The sequence below is a fragment of the Arachis hypogaea genome, chromosome 9 (genome assembly GCF_003086295.3).
Source record: "Arachis hypogaea cultivar Tifrunner chromosome 9, arahy.Tifrunner.gnm2.J5K5, whole genome shotgun sequence".
Taxonomy (NCBI): domain Eukaryota; kingdom Viridiplantae; phylum Streptophyta; class Magnoliopsida; order Fabales; family Fabaceae; genus Arachis; species Arachis hypogaea.
In genome coordinates this window covers 27,948,998-27,966,632 of record NC_092044.1, presented here as the reverse complement: position 1 = coordinate 27,966,632, position 17,635 = coordinate 27,948,998, and the positions used below count along the sequence as shown (strand labels likewise).

Here is a 17,635-nt window from a genome sequence, read left to right as displayed (position 1 = left end):
TCTGAATGGAGCATCATAGGTATTTTCTATGATGGTCTCTCTGAACTATCCAAGATGTCTTTGGATAGATCTGCTGGAGGATCTCTTCATCTGAAGAAGACGCCTACAGAAGCTCAAGAGCTGATTGAAATGGTTGTAAATAACCAATTCATGTACACTTCTGAAAGGAATCCTGTGAACAATGGGACAAATCAGAAGAAAGGAGTTCTTGAGATTGACACTCTGAATGCCATATTGGCTCAGAACAAAATATTGACTCAGCAAGTCAATATGATTTCTCAAAGTCTGTCTGGAATGCAAAATGCACCAAGCAGTACTAAGGAAGCTTCATCTGAAGAAGAAGCTTATGATCCTGAGAACCCTTCAATGGAAGAGGTGAATTACATGGGAGAACCCTATGGAAACATCTATAATCCTTCATGGAGAAATCATCCAAATCTCTCATGGAAGGATCAACAGAGACCTCAACAAGGTTTCAACAACAATAATGGTGGAAGAAACAGGTTTAGCAATGGCAAGCCTTTTCCATCATCTTCTCAGCAACAGACAGAGAGTTCTAAGCAGAACACCTCTGACTTAGCAACCATGGTCTCTGATCTAATCAAAACCACTCAAAGTTTCATGACTGAAACAAGGTCCTCCATTAGAAATTTGGAGGCACAAGTGAGTCAGCTGAGTAAGAAAATTACTGAACTCCCTCCTAGTAGTCTTCCAAGCAATACAGAAGAAAATCCAAAAGGAGAGTGCAAAGCCATCAACATGGCCGAATTTGGAGAGGAGGAAGAGGCAGTGAACGCCACTGAGGAAGACCTCAATGGACGTCCACTGGCCTCCAATGAGTTCCCTAATGAGGAACCATGGGAATCTGAGGCTCAAAATGAGACCATAGAGATTCCATTGGACTTACTTCTGCCATTCATGAGCTCTGATGAGTATTCTTCCTCTGAAGAGGATGAGTATGTCACTGAAGAGCAAGTTTCTAAATACCTTGGAGCAATCATGAAGCTAAATAACAAGTTATTTGGAAATGAGACTTGGGAGGATGAACCCCCTTTGCTCACCAAAGAACTGGATGACTTGTCTAGGCAGAAATTACCTCAAAAGAGACAAGATCCTGGGAAGTTTTCAATACCTTGTACCATAGGCACCATGACCTTCAAGAAGGCCTTGTGTGACCTAGGATCAAGTGTAAACCTCATGCCTCTCTCTGTAATGGAGAAGTTAGGGATCTTTGAGGTACAAGCTGCAAAAATCTCACTAGAGATGGCAGACAACTCAAGAAAACAAGCTCATGGACTTGTAGAGGATGTTCTGGTAAAGGTTAAAGACCATTACATCCCTGCTGATTTCATAGTCCTAGAGACTGGGAAGTGCATGGATGAATCCATCATCCTTGGCAGACCCTTCCTAGCCACAGCAAAGGCTGTGATTGATGTTGATAGAGGAGAATTGATCATTCAAGTGAATGAAGAATCCTTGGTGTTTAAGGCTCAAGGATATCCCTCTGTCATCATGGAGAGGAAGCATGAAGAGCTTCTCTCAAAACAGAGCCAAACAGAGCCCCCACAGTCAAACTCTAAGTTTGGTGTTGGGAGGCCACAACCAAATTCTAAGTTTGGTGTTGAAACCCCACATTCAAACTTTAAGTTTGGTATTGGGAGGTTCCAACATTGCTCAGAGCATCTGTGAGGCTCCATGAGAGCCCTCTGTCAAGCTACTGACATTAAAGAAGCGCTTGTTGGGAGGCAACCCAATGTTATATTTTATCTATTCTCTTTTGTTATTTTATGTTCTTTTGTAGGTTGATGATCATGAGAAGTCACAAAATCAATTGAAAAAGCAAAAACAAAATGAAAAATAGAAAGAAAAATAGCACACCCTGGAGGAAGAACCTGCTGGCGTTTAAACGCCAGTAAGGCTAGCAGATGGGCGTTTAACGCCCAGTCTGGCACCATTCTGGGCGTTTAACGCCAGAAAGGGGCACCAGACTGGCGTTAAACGCCAGTAAAGGGCAAGAACTTGGCGTTAAACGCCAGAAATGGGCACCAGCCCGGCGTTTAATGCTAGATTTGGCACAAAGAGCAATTTTGCTCGCCACTTGGTGCAGGGATGACTTTTCCTTGACACCTCAGGATCTGTGGACCCCACAGGATCCCCACCTACCCCACCACTCTCTCTCTTCTTCACCCATTCACCAATCACCTCAACTCCTCTTTCCCAAAAACCCTTCACCTATCAAATCCCATCTTTCTCTTCACCACTCACATCCATCCTTCATAAAACCCCACCTACCTCACCATTCAAATTCAAACCACTTTCCCACCCAAACCCTCCCATACATGACCGAACCATCACCCTCCCCCACTCCTATATAAACCCATCTTCACTCCTTCATTTTCACACAACCTAAACACTCTTTCTCCTCCTTTGGCCGAACCACAAAGCCTCCCCCATCTCCTTCATTTCTTCTTCTTCTACTCTCTTCTTTCTTCTTTTGCTCGAGGACGAGCAAACCTTTTAAGTTTGGTGTGGTAAAAGCATTGCTTTTTGTTTTTCCATAACCATTTATGGCATCCAAGGCCGGAGAAACCTCTAGAAAGAGGAAAGGGAAGGCAAAAGCTTCCACCTCCGAGTCATGGGAGATGGAGAGATTCATCTCAAGGGTGCATCAAGACCACTTCTATGAAGTTGTGGCCTTGAAGAAGGTGATCCCCGAGGTCCCTTTCAAACTCAAAAAGAGTGAATATCCGGAGATCCGACATGAGATCCGAAGGAGAGGTTGGGAAGTTCTTACCAACCCCATGCAACAAGTCGGAATCTTAATGGTTCAAGAGTTCTATACCAATGCATGGATCACCAAGAACCACGATCAAAGTGTGAACCCGGACCTAAAGAATTGGCTTACTATGGTTCGGGGGAAATACTTGGATTTTAGTCCGGAAAATGTAAGGTTGGCATTCAACTTGCCCATGATGCAAGGAGATGAACATCCTTACACTAGAAGGGTCAACTTTGATCAAAGGTTGGACCAAGTCCTCATAGACATTTGTGAAGAGGGCGCCCAATGGAAGAGAGATTCAAGAGGAAAGCCGGTTCAATTGAGAAGGCATGACCTCAAGCCCGTGGCTAGAGGATGGTTGGAGTTTATCCAACGCTCAATCATTCCCACTAGCAACCGGTCTGAAGTTACTATAGACCGGGCTATCATGATTCATAGCATCATGATTGGAGAAGAAATAGAAGTTCATGAGGTGATATCCCAAGAACTTTATAAGGTGGCGGACAAGTCCTCTACCTTGGCAAGGTTAGCCTTTCCTCATCTCATTTGTCACCTCTGTTATTCAGTTGGAGTTGACATAGAGGGAGACATCCCCATTGATGAGGACAAGCCCATCACTAAGAAGAGGATGAAGCAAACAAGAGACCCCTCTCATCATCAAATCCCTGAGATGCCTCAAGGGATGCACTTTCCTCCACAAAACTATTGGGAGCAACTAAACACCTCCCTAGGAGAATTAAGTTCCAACATGGGACAACTAAGGGTGGAGCACCAAGAACATTCCATCCTCCTCCATGAAATTAGAGAAGATCAAAGAATCATGAGAGAGGAGCAATAAAGACAAGGAAGAGACATTGAGGAGCTCAAGCACTCCATAGGATCTTCAAGAGGAAGAACAAGCCGCCATCACTAAGGTGGACCCGTTCTTTAATTTCCTTGTTCTTTATTTTTCTGTTTTTTTCGAAAATTATGCTTATGTTTATCTATGTTTGTGTCTTGTGATCATTAGTGTCTTAGTGTCTATGCCTTAAAGTTATGAATGTCCTATAAATCCATCACCTCTCTTAAATAAAAAATGTTCTTAATTGAAAAAGAAAAGAATAGCATGAATTTTGAATTTTATAACAGTTTAATTATTTTGATGTGGTGGCAATACTTTTTGTTTTCTGAATGTATGCTTGAACAGTGCATATGTCATTTGAATTTGTGGTTCATGAATGTTGGCTCTTGAAAGAATGATGAAAAAGGAGACATGTTATTGAGGATCTGAAAAATCATAAAAATGATTCTTGAAGCAAGAAAAAGCAGTGAATACAAAAAAAAAAGAGAAGGAGAAAAACGAAAAAAAAATGGAAAAGAAAAAAATGAAAAAAAGAAAAGAAAAGAAAGAAATAAAGTTGTGATCCAAGGCAAAAAGAGTGTGCTTAAGAACCCTGGACACCTCTAATTAGGGACTCTAGCAAAGCTGAGTCACAATCTGAAAAGGTTCACCCAATTATGTGTCTGTGGCATGTATGTATCTGGTGGTAATATTGGAAGACAGAGTGCTTTGGGCCACGGCCAAGACTCAATAAGTAGTTGTGTTCAAGAATCATCATACTTAACTAGGAGAATCAATGACACTATCTGGATTCTGAGTTCCTAAAGAAGCCAATCATTCTGAATTTCAAAGGATAGAGTGAGATGCCAAAACTGTTCAGAGACAAAAAGCTAAAAGTCCCGCTCATCTAATTAATACTGATCTTCATAGATATTTTTGGAATTCATTGCATATTCTCTTCTTTTTATCTTATTTGATTTTTAGTTGCTTGAGGACAAGCAACAATTTAAGTTTGGTGTTGTGATGAGCCGATAATTTGTACGCTTTTTGGCATTGTTTTTAGTATATTTTTAGTATGTTCTAGTTAGTTTTTAGTATATTTTTATTAGTTTTTAGTTAAAATTCACTTTTCTGGACTTTACTATGAGTTTGTGTGTTTTTCTGTGATTTCAGGTATTTTCTGGCTGAAATTGAGGGACCTGAGCAAAAATCTGATTCAGAGACTAAAAAGGACTGCAGATGCTGTTGGATTCTGACCTCCCTGCACTCGAAGTGAATTTTCTGGAGCTAAAGAAGCCCAATTTGCGCGATCTCAACGGCGTTGGAAATTAGACATCCTGGGCTTTCCAGCAATATATGATAGTCCATACTTTGCCCAAGATTTGATGGCTCAAACCGGCGTTCAAAGTCACCCTCAGAATTCCCAGCGTTAAACGCCGGAACTGGCACAAGGATGGGAGTTAAACGCCCAAACTGGCACCAAAGCTGGCGTTTAACTCCAAGAAGAGTCTCTACACGAAAATGCTTCAATGCTCAGCCCAAGCACACACCAAGTGGGCCCGGAAGTGTATTTTTATGTCATTTACTCATCTCTGTAAACCCTAGGCTACTAGTTCTCTATAAGTAGGACCTTTTACTATTGTATTTTCATCTTTGGATCTTTGGAATCTTTTGATCTTTAGATCTCTTGATCACTTTGGGAGGCTGGCCATTCGGCCATGCCTAGACCTTGTTCTTATGTATTTTCAACGGTGGAGTTTCTACACACCATAGATTAAGGTGTGGAGCTCTGCTGTACCTCGAGTATTAATGCAATTACTATTGTTCTTCTATTCAATTCCGCTTGTTCTTGTTCTAAGTTATCACTTGTTCTTCAACTTGATGAATGTGATGATCCGTGACACTCATCATCATTCTCACCTATGAACGTGTGCCTGACAACCACCTCCGTTCTACCTTAGATTGGGTGGATATCTCTTGAATTCTTTAACCGGAATCTTCGTGGTATAAGCTAGAACTGATGGCGGCATTCAAGAGAATCCGGAAAGTCTAAACCTTGTCTGTGGTATTCTGAGTAGGATTCAATGATTGAATAACTGTGATGAGCTTCAAACTCCTGAGGGCGGGGCGTTAGTGACAGACGCAAAAGAATCACTGGATTCTATTTCGGCCTGATTGAGAACCGACAGATGGATAGCCGTGCCGTGACAGGGTGCGTTGAACATTTCCACTGAGAGGATGGGAGGTAGCCACTGACAACGGTGAAACCCTTGCATACAGCTTGCCATGGAAAGGAGTAAGAAGGATTGGATGAAGACAGTAGGAAAGCAGAGAGACGGAAGGGACCAAGCATCTTCATACGCTTATCTGAAATTCCTACCAATGAATTACATAAGTATCTCTATCTTTATCTTTATGTTTTATTCGTATATCACCCATAACCATTTGAGTTTGCCTGACTAAGATTTACAAGGTGACCATAGCTTGCTTCATACCAACAATCTCTGTGGGATCGACCCTTACTCGCGTAAGGTTTATTACTTGGACGACCCAGTACACTTGCTGGTTAGTTGTGCGAAGTTGTAGTGATCACAATTTCGTCCACCAACCAGCTAACCTCTCAAGCATCTGATCAATGAAAGGCAGGGAGAAATGATCCTTCCTTGTAGCAGTGTTGAGCCTCCTATAGTCTATACACATTCTCCATCCTGTGACTGTTCTTATGGGGATAAGCTCATTCTTTTCATTCTTGATCACTGTCATCCCTTCTTTCTTGGGAACTACCTACACAGGACTTACCCAAGGACTGTTAGAAATAGGATAAATAATTCCTACTTCCCATAGTTTCATTAGCTCTTTTTGGACCACCTCTTTCATGGTTGGATTGAGTCTCCTTTGTGGTTGCACAACTGGTTTAGCATCATCTTCAAGGAGGATCTTGTGCATACACTTGGTTGGACTAATCCCCTTCAAGTCGCTAATGGTCCACCCAAGAGCTGTTTTATGACTCTTGAGTACTGAAATAAGCGCCTCTTCCTCTTCAGGCTTCAGGGAAGAGCTAATAATCACTGTATATGAGTCATTCTCACCCAAGAACACATATTTCAGAGAAGGGGGTAAGGATTTAAGCTCAAGCTTGAGGGCTTCCTCCTCTGCTTTAGGCGTGTGAACCATAGCCTTCTGGGGTGGTGAATTATCAACTTCAACTAATTCATACTCAGAGATAGGACCCAGAATGTCATCAAGCACTTCAGCTTTCAGTACCTCTTGAACAAGTGGTTCAATAACATTTATTTTTATACACCCTTCAGAATCATTAGGGTGTTTGAGAGCTTCAAAAACATGAAGGACCACCTGTTCTTCATTGACCCTCAAGGTTAATTCACCATTTTGTACATCAATCAGAGCTCTACCTGTAGCTAAAAAGGGTCTACCAAGTATAATAGAGGATTTTACCTCCTCTTCCATGTCTAATATAACAAAATCAATAGGAAAGATGAATGGTCTTACTTTAACAAGTAAATTCTCAACAACACCCACAGGTAATTTAATAGAAAGATCAGCAAGTTGAAGAGAAATACGAGTGGGTTTTACCTCCTCAATTTGAAGCTTTTTCATTACTGAAAGTGGCATTAGATTGATGCTAGCTCCAAGGTCACATAAAGCTCTCTGAATGGTGACATCTCCAATGGTGCAAGGAATGACAAAGCTCCCTGGGTCTGGCATCTTCTCAGGAAGGTTGTGTTGAATAATGGCACTACATTCCTTGGTTAACACCACTGTTTCTTATTCCTTCCAATTCCTCTTGTGGTTTAACAGTTCTTTCATAAATTTAGCATAGAGAGGCTTTTGCTCAAGAGCCTCTGCAAAAGGAATGTTGATCTGTAGCTTCTTGAAGACATCTAAAAATTTAGAGAATTGCTTTTCTTTGGAAGCCTTCTGAAGTCTTTGAGGATATGGAATTTTTGGCTTGTATTCAGGAGCCTTTGGCAATGTAGGATACGTGTCTAAAGAGTCAGAAAATGGGTTGTCTGCACACTTTGGAGAGTCATGCTCCACTTCTTCCTTTTTCTCCTCTGGAGCTTTCTTTTCAACTAGCTCTTCATTGGCCCTTGTCTCAGAACCCGCTGTTTTACCGCTTCTCAATTGAATAACCTTGCAGTATTCTCTTGGGTTCACCACTGTATTACCTGGAAATGTACTTGCAGACCTCTCAGGTATTTGCTTGCTCAGCTGGCCCATTTGCACTTCCAAGTTTCTAATGGAGGCTCTGGTTTCCTGCATAAAACTCCTCATCATCTCCCAATTAGAATTTTCTTTGGATTTAGAGTTAGCCTGCTGAGGCTGAGATTGGTGATTATTGTAACTATTATGTTGGGAGCTGCTCTGAGAATTATTGTTGAAATTCTGAGGTCTCTAAGGTTGGTCTCTCCACCCAAAATTTGGGTGATTTTTCCATCCTTGATTGTATGTCTAAGTATAGGGGTCATTATTGGGATTTCTAGAACTACTCCCCATGTAATTGACCTGTTCAGAAGAGGATTGAGCATAATCATAATTATCATTTTGCACTAAATTTCCTCCCATGTCATAGGAGATCTCTTGAGGTGGATTTTGGGTGTTGATAGCTGAGACTTGCATGCCACCCATGTGTTGAGTAAGTAGATTTATTTGCTGAGACATAAGCTTGTTCTGAGCAAGAATAGCATTAAGAGCTTCCACTTCCATGACACCCTTCTTCTGATGAGCCTCGAAGTTCACAGGATTTCTATTAGATGATTATAAATATTGGTTGCTATCAACCAATTCAATAAGCTCAATAGTCTCCTCTGATGTCTTCTTCTTGTGCAATGAACCTCCTGCAGAATTGTCTAAGCACATCTTGGACATTTCACCCAAGCCTTCATAAAAGATATCTAGTTGAGTCCATTTGGAGAACATGTCTGGAGGGTATTGCCTAATTAGTAGCTTGTATCTCTCCCAAGCTTCATACAGAGTCTCACCATCCTTCTGCCTGAAGGTCTGAACCTCCACCCTAAGCTTAGTCAGCTTCTTTGGTGGGAAAAATTTCGTGAGAAACTCAGCAACCACCTTGTTTCAAGTATCCAAACTCTCCTTGGGTTGGGAATCTAGCCATAGCTTTGCTCCATCCCTCAGAGCAAATGGGAAGAGCATTAGTTTGTACACATCTGGGTTTACTCCATTTGTCTTCACAGTATCACAAATTTACAGAAAACTAGAAATAAATTGATTTGGGTCTTCGTGGAAAAGACCATGATACTGGCAGTTTTGTTGCACCAGAGTGACCAGTTGAGGCTTCAACTCAAAGTTGTTCGCAGTAATAGGAGGCACCACGATGCTTTTTACATACAGATCTGCATTAGGAGCAGAGAAAGAGCCAAGTACTCTTCTTTGTTGTTCATTCTCATTCGGGTTTGCCACATTGGCATTATCAGTATTATTCGGATCCATAGTGGATTCTGCAGCCTTGTAAAGTCTTGCTTGTTGTAAACGCCGCCTAAAAGTCCTTTCAGGTTTAGGATCAAAGTCTAAGAGATGTTCTTTGTCTTTGTTCCTGCACATAAACAACCAGAAAATAAGAAAGAATGAAAATCTCTACGTCAGAGTATAGAGAATTCCCAGTGAGGTAACCTGTGTAAAGAAATAAAAAAATACTAAATAAAATAAATAAATAAATAGAAAAAATAAAAATAAAAATAACTAGGTAACACCAAACTTAATTTCAAAAATTAAGAAAGATATTAGTGCTATTATTTATTTAAAAAAAATATTTTTTTCGAAAATTTTTTTATTTTATTTTTATTTTTTTCAGAAAATACTAATAATAATAAAAAAATTAATTAAAAGAAAAATTATCTAATCTAAGCAATCAAACAATGAATAGTTGTTAATCACTATCAATCCCCGGCAACGGCGCCAAAAACTTGATGTGGAATTTTATAACCCACAAACTACCCGGCAAGTGCACCGGGTCGTACCAAGTAATACCTTACGTGAGTAAGGGTCTATCCCATGAGGATTGATGGATTAAGCAACAATAGTGTTTGATAGGATTAGTTAGACAAACAGAAAATAGTGTTTGAAAGTTCAAAGAGCATTAAATAGTAAATTAAGAATATTAAAGACAGGCGGATAAATAAGTTGTGAATAAAATATAGAGAAAACAGTTAAGGTTTCAGAGTTATCTATTTTTTCTGGATTAACTTTTCTTACTAACTAATTTAATCATGCAAGATTTAATTCCTGGCAACTATATGTGACTAGACCCTAATTCCTTAGACCTTCCTAGTCTCCTCTAAAATTTATTAACTGCCAATTCCTTGGTCAATTAATTCCAATTAGAGGGTGATGATCAATTTCTAGTTTATATGCCAAAAGAATCCTAATTATCCAAATATAAGGGGATTATATGTCACGTATCCTGTTAAATACAAACAATTAGAAATTCAGTATAATATGTTTTCAAGCTGTTGTTCAAGTAAAGAGCTTTTCCATGTTTTACAAAAATTCAATTAGAACATGGGTCATACTTCCGTTCCACCCATATTCATAAAATAAAGAGCAAAAATAATTATTGAAATATAAATATAAATATTGATTAAATTAGAAAGATCAAACGAATCAATCCATACAAATAGACAGAGCTCCTAACCTTAACGATGGAGGATTAGTTGCTCATGGTTCAGAGAAGAAAAATAAGGGTTCTGGTAAAATGTACTCAGTTCCAATCTGATGGCCTCAGATTCCTTTTTATAACTAATCCTTATAAATTTAAAATCTAATTATCTAAAATTAAAAATAATATCTTTTCCTAAAAAATAAGATTTGAATTTAAATTTGAATTAATTAACAAGTCTTCAGCTGATGGGTGGGGACCACTTGATTTGTCCATTCTGCAGCTTCTAATCTGTGTTTTCTGGTCTGAAATTGAGTTAAAACAACCCAGAAATTGCCCCCAACGTTTTCTGTTAATTCTGCAGATCGCTCATGTGACGCGTCCGCATCGTCCACGCGTTCGCGTCATTTGTGTAGATTCCAGTCCACGCGTTCGCGTCTGGCACGCGATCGCGTCATTGCGATTTCCTCCATTCCGCGCGGTCGCGTGAGCCATGCGTCCGCGTCGGTATTCGCTGGTCATCTCCTTGGTTTCTTCTCTTTCTCTGCAAAAACTTCATCAAATCCATTCGAATGCTACCTAAAATAAATAAAATTGCATAAAACTCAAAATAGCATCCATAGTGGCTAAAATATAATTAATTCTTAATTAAACTCAACAAATTAGATGCAAATTCACTAGGAAAAGATAGACAAGATGCTCACGCATCAGCTGGCGGGCCAACCCTGCCAGATCTCTTTTTTATAAATTATTAAATATTAAACAATATATATAATTTCACAACTATTTCAATAAAATTATAATTTCTAAAGATATAAAAAAATTATAATTTCTAAATTCACAAACAGTAAAGTCATTATAATTATCAATATGTAATAAACATAATCATAAACTAAATTTTTTGAAACAAAATAATAAAATCAACTTTGTCCAAAGCAAAACAAATATTGTCCAAAATATATAATTAAACATCTTTAAATTTATAATCAAACAAACATATAATATAATCTAAAATACAACTTAGAACGTCTTCAATTATCATCTTCATCCTCGTGTAAACAATAGCATAATAGAAGTTATAAAAAGAATGGCCGTGACAAAAAAAACGCTTGCCCCAACTGCCAAAGCCCGTGGATTAGGAGGATTTTTTAAGTTTCGCAGTTTCAAATTTTCAGTCCAATCCGTCTTTTTTGGCATGTTCCGCGGGCCAATCCGGTGTATTTTGGCCCGTTTGTCATCCCTAGTCATTAAGGATAAATTTGTCCAAAGTTAATATTTTTTAATAAAAAGATCATTTTAAAAATTTATTGTAATATTAGGAATAATTAATAAAAAACATTAGGGATAATTTTAATTTTTGACCAAATAAAATAATGATTTAACCCACACATATGAATTAGGGTTAGAATCAATTATGTGTGAATCAATTTAAGAAAAATTATACTGTTTATATATAATGTTTTTATAAGATACATATTGACGGAGCATAAATGTCGGTTAGGAAATTTCACAAAAATAATCACGTTGTAAGTATAGTTTTAAACCAACAAATTAATCAACTTTCAATCAAAGTTTAAAAAGGTTGTCACAATATAAATAAAAAATAACCAGGAGTATTAATCCCGGGTCGTTCTCCCTAGGAATTGCAATGAAATCCTCAATTATTGGCTATGAGGATTCTTTTAAGATTTTTGTAATAAGAGACAAGAAATGTAAATAATAAGAAAATAAATGACAATTAACTAACAAAGGAAAGAAAATCAAATGGTAAAAAGATCTTGGCAAAGGTTGATGGTTAAGGATCACTATCCTTGTTACTAACCACAATATGATAATTGCAAGGATCAATTCCATTTAGTCATCCTCTAATAATTGAAGGAAAGTCAAATGAACTTCGTTGATGAGCGGATAATTTTTACGCTTTTTGGCATTGTTTTTAGGTAGTTTTTAGTAAGTTTAAGCTACTTTCAGGGATGTTTTCATTAGTTTTTATGTTAAATTTACATTTCTAGACTTTACTATGAGTTTGTGTATTTTTCTGTGATTTCAGGTAATTTCTGGCTGAAATTGAGGGACTTGAGCACAACTTTGATAGGAGGCTGACAAAAGGACTGCTAATGCTGTTGGAATCTGACCTCCCTGCACTCAAAATGGATTTTCTGGCGCTACAGAACTTCAAATGGCGCGCTCTTAACGGCGTTGGAAAGTAGACATCCAGAGCTTTCCAGCAATATATAATAGTCCATACTTTATTCGGAAATTGATGACATAAAGTGGTGCTCAACGCCAAGTACATGCTGCTGTCTGAAGTTAAACGCCAGAAACATGTCACAACCCGGAGTTGAATGCCAGAAACACGCTATAACTCGGCGATCAACTCCAATAAAATCCTCAGCTCGTGGATAGATCAAGCTCAGCCTAAACATACACTAAGTGGGCCCCAGAAGTGGATTTATGCATCAATTACTTACTCATGTAAACCCTAGTAGCTAGTCCAGTATAAATAGGATAATTTACTATTGTATTAGACATCTTTAGTCTCAGTTTTGTTTTATTCTTCATCTTAGGAGGCTATTGATCACGTTTTAGGGGGCTGGCCATTCGGCCATGGCTGAACCTTTTACTTATGTATTTTCAACGGTCGAGTTTCTACACACCATAGATTAAGGGTGTGGAGCTCTGTTGTACCTCAAGTTTCAATACAATTACTATTATCTTCTATTCAATTCTCTTTTATTCTTATTCCAAGATATACGTTGCACTTCAACTTGATGAATGTGATGATCCGTGACACTCATCATCATTCTCACCTATGAACGCGCGTGACTGACAACCACTTCCGTTCTACCTTAGGCCGGGCGCATATCTCTTAGATTCTCCAACAGAATCTTCGTGGTGTAAGCTAGATAGATGGCGGCATTCATGGGAATCTGGAAAGTCTAACCTTGTCTGTGGTATTCCGAGTAGGATTTCGGAAATCTGGAAAGTCTAACCTTGTCTGTGGTATTCCGAGTAAGATTCCGGTATTGAATGATTGTGATGAGCTTCAAACTCCTGAAGGCTAGGCGTTAGTGACAAACGCAAAAGAATCAATTGATTCTATTCCAACCTGATTGACAACCGACAGATGATTAGCCGTGCTGTGACAGAGCATTTGGACCATTTTCACTGAGAGGATGGGATGTAGCCATCGGCAAGGGTGATGCCTCCAGACGATTAGCCATGCAGTGACAACGCATAGGACCATTTTTCCGAGAGGATTAAAAGTAGCCATTGACGACGGTGATGCCCTACATACAGCTTGCCATGGAAAGGAATAGGAAGGATTGGATGAATGTAATAAGAAAATAGAGATTCGAGAGGAGCACAGCATCTCCATACGCCTATCTGAAATTCCCACTATTGATTTACATAAATATTTCTATCCTATTTTATTTTCTTTTTATTATTAATTTTCGAAATCCATAAACATTTAATCTGCTTAATTGAGATTTACAAGGTGACCATAGCTTGCTTCATACCAACAATCTCTGTGGGATCGACCCTTACTCACGTAAGGTATTACTTGGATGACCCAGTACACTTGCTGGTTAAGTTGAACGGAGTTGTGTCCACACATAGCCAAGAGCCACAATAATGATTTCATACAATAACAAAGAGTACTACATTGATGTGATCACAATTTTGTCCACCAAGTTTTTGGCGCCGTTGCCGGGAATTGTTCGAGTATGGACAACTGACGGTTCATCTTGTTGCTCAGATTAGGTAATTTTCTTTTCAAAATTTTTCAGAAATCTTTTTCAAAACTTTCTTTTCTTTTTTGTTTTTCCAAAAATATTTTCGAAAAAAAATTTATAAAAATCCAAAAAAATTTAGAAAATCATAAAAATAAAAAATATTTGGTGTTTCTTGTTTGAGTCTTGAGTCAATTTTTAAGTTTGGTGTCAATTGCATGTTTTTAAAATTTATGCATTATTTTCGAAAATTCCATGCATTCATAGTGTTCTTCATGATCTTCAAGTTGTTCTTGACAAGTCTTCTTGTTTGATCTTGATGTTTTCTTGTTTTGTGTTGTTTGTTGTTTTTCATATGCATTTTTCGTTTGTTAGAGTCCATGCATTAAAGATTTCTAAGTTTGGTGTCTTGCATGTTTTCTTTGCATCAAAAATTTTTCAAAATTATGTTCTTGATGTTCATCATGATCTTCAAAGTGTTCTTGGTGTTCATCTTGACATTCATAGTGTTCTTGCATGCATCTTGTGTTTTGATCCAAAATTTTTTATGTTTTGGGTCATTTTTATGTTTTTCTCTCTCATAATTAAAATTTCAAAAAAATCAAAAATATATCTTTTCCTTTTTTCTCTCCAAATTTTCGAAATTTTGGGTTGACTTGGTCAAAAATTTTTAAAATTAGTTGTTTCTTATGAGTCAAGTCAAATTTTCAAATTTTAAAAATCTTATCTTTTCAAAATCTTTTTCAAAAATTATATCTTTTTCATTTTTTTATTTTTTCGAAAATTTCAAAAATTCTTTTTCAAATTATTTTCAAAATCTTTTCCTTATCTTTATATCACATTTTCGAAAACTCACTAATAATTAATGTGATTGATTCAAAAATTTGAAGTTTGTTACTTTCTTGTTAAGAAAGGTTCCATCTTTAAGTTTTAGAATCTTATCTTGTAGTTTCTTGTTAGTGAAGTAAGTAATTTTAAAAATTTTTTGAATTAAATCTTTTTATCTTTTATCATATCTTTTTCAAAATTTTATCTTTTTCAAAATTTGATTTTAAAATATCTTTTCTATCTTCCTATCTTCTTATCTTTTTAAAATTAAAAACTTCAAATCTTTTTCAATCAATCAACTAACTTTTTGTTTGTTTCTTATCTTTTTCAAAACCAACTAACTACTTCTCCCTCCCTAATTTCGAAAATATCTCATCTCTTTTTCAAAAATTCTTTTGTTTTAAATTTTAATTTTAATCTTATCTTATCTCTAATTTTCGAAAATTACTAACACTTTTTTTTAAAAATTATTTTCGAAATTTTCTATCTCTTCTCTCTTATTCTATTTAATTATTTACTAACACTTCTCTTCACCTCTCTTCATCTAAAAATCCGAACATAATCTATCCCTTGTGTTTGGATTCTTCACTTTTCCCTCTTCTACTAACATAAAGGAATCTCTATACTGTGACATAGAGGATTCCTCTTTCTTTTCTTGTTTTCTTCTATTTCATATGAGCAGGAACAAGGAAAAAGGCATTCTTGTTGAAATTGATCCTGAACCTGAAAGGACTTTGAAGAGGAAACTAAGAGAAGCTAAATTACAACAATCCAGAAGTAACCTTTCAGAAAATTTTGAACAAGAGAAGGAGATGGCAGCCGAACCCAATAATGATAATGCAAGAAGGATGCTTGGTGACTTTACCAAACCCACGTCCAAATTTGATGGAAGAAGCATCTCCATTCCTGCCATTGGAGCAAACAATTTTGAGCTGAAACCTCAGCTAGTTGCCTTAATGTAACAAAACTGCAAGTTTTATGGACTTCCATCTGAAGATCCTTATCAGTTTTTAACTGAATTCTTACAGATCTGTGAGACTGTTAAGACGAATGGAGTAGATCCTGAAGTCTACAGGCTCATGCTTTTCCCTTTTGCTGTAAGAGACAGAGCTAGAATATGGTTGGATTAACAACCTGAGGATAGCCTGGACTCCTGGGAGAAGCTGGTCACGGCCTTCTTGGATAAATTCTTTCCTCCTCAAAAGCTGAGCAAGCTTAGAGTGGATGTTCAGACCTTCAAACAAAAAGATGGTGAATCCCTCTATGAAGCTTGGGAAAGATACAAGCAGTTGACCAAAAGGTGTCCATCTGACATGTTTTCAGAATGGATCATATTAGATATATTCTATTATGGTCTATCTGAGTTTTCGAAAATGTCATTGGACCATTCTGCAGGTGGATCCATTCACCTAAAGAAAACACCTGCAGAAGCTCAAAAACTCATTGACATGGTTGCAAATAACCAATTCCTGTACACTTCTGAGAGAAATTCCATTAATAATGGGACACCTCTGATGAGAGGATAATTTATACGCTTTTTGGCATTGTTTTTAGTATGTTTTTAGTATATTTTAGTTAGTTTTTATTATATTTTTATTAGTTTTTAGTTAAAATTCACTTTTCTGGACTTTACTATGAGTTTGTGTGTTTTTCTGTGATTTCAGGTATTTTCTGGCTGAAATTGAGGGTCCTGAGCAAAAATCTGATTCAGAGACTGAAAAGGACTGCAGATGCTGTTGGATTCTGACCTCCCTGAACTCGAAGTGGATTTTCTGGAGCTACAGAAGCCCAATTGGCGCGCTCTCAACGGCGTTGGAAAGTAGACATCCTGGGCTTTCCAGCAACGTATAATAGTCCATACTTTGCCCGAGATTTGATGGCCCAAACAGGCGTTGCAAATCAGCTTCAGAATTCCCAGCGTTTAACGCTGGAACTGGCATAAAACTTGGAGTTAAACGCCCAAACTGGCATGAAAGCTGGCGTTTAACTCCAGAAAAAGTCTCTACACATGAAAGCTTCAATGCTCAGCCCAAGCACACACTAAGTGGACCCAGAAGTGGATTTTTACGTCATTTACTCATTTCTGTATACCCTAGGTTACTAGCTTACTATTAATAGGATCTTTTGACATTGTATCTGTACCTCATGACACTTTACACGTTTCTTTGTGTACCTTTTACAGCATGAGTCTCTAAACCCCATGGTTGGGGGTGAGGAGCTCTGCTGTGTCTTGATGGATTAATGCAATTACTACTGTTTTTCATTCAATCATGCTTGCTTCTATTCTAAGATATCACTTGTTCTTAACCCGGATGAATGTGATGATCTGTGACACTCATCATATTCTCAACTATGAACGCATGCCTGACAACCACCTCCGTTCTACTTTAGATTAAGTAGATATCTCTTGGATTCCTTAATCAGAATCTTCGTGGTATAAGCTAGAATTGATGGCGGCATTCAAGAGAATCCGGAAGGTCTAAACCTTGTCTGTGGTATTCTGAGTAGGATTCAATGATTGAATGACTGTGACGAGCTTCAAACTCCTGAGGGCGGGGCGTTAGTGACAGACGCAAAAGAATCACTGGATTCTATTCCGGCCTGATTGAGAACCGACAGATGGATAGTCGTGCCGTGACAGGGTGCGTTGAATATTTCCACTGAGAGGATGGGAGGTAGCCACTGACAACGGTGAAACTCTTGCATACAGCTTGCCATGGAAGGAGCCTTGCGTGCTTGAAGAAGAAGACAGTAGGAAAGCAGAGATTCAGAAGATGGAGCATCTCCAAAACCTCAACCTGTTCTCCATTACTGCAAAACAAGTACTTATTTCATGT

General features: G+C 37.8%; 1 non-coding gene across 1 annotated transcript; it reads right to left on the bottom strand.

Annotated features, from left to right (window-relative positions):
• Nucleotides 1–16,009: 16,009 nt before the first annotated feature.
• Nucleotides 16,010–16,113, bottom strand: LOC112714183 (small nucleolar RNA R71). Its single transcript, XR_003159139.1, has one exon. It is a non-coding gene; the product is annotated as a small nucleolar RNA R71 (small nucleolar RNA).
• Between the last annotated feature and the right edge of the window lie 1,522 nt (nt 16,114–17,635).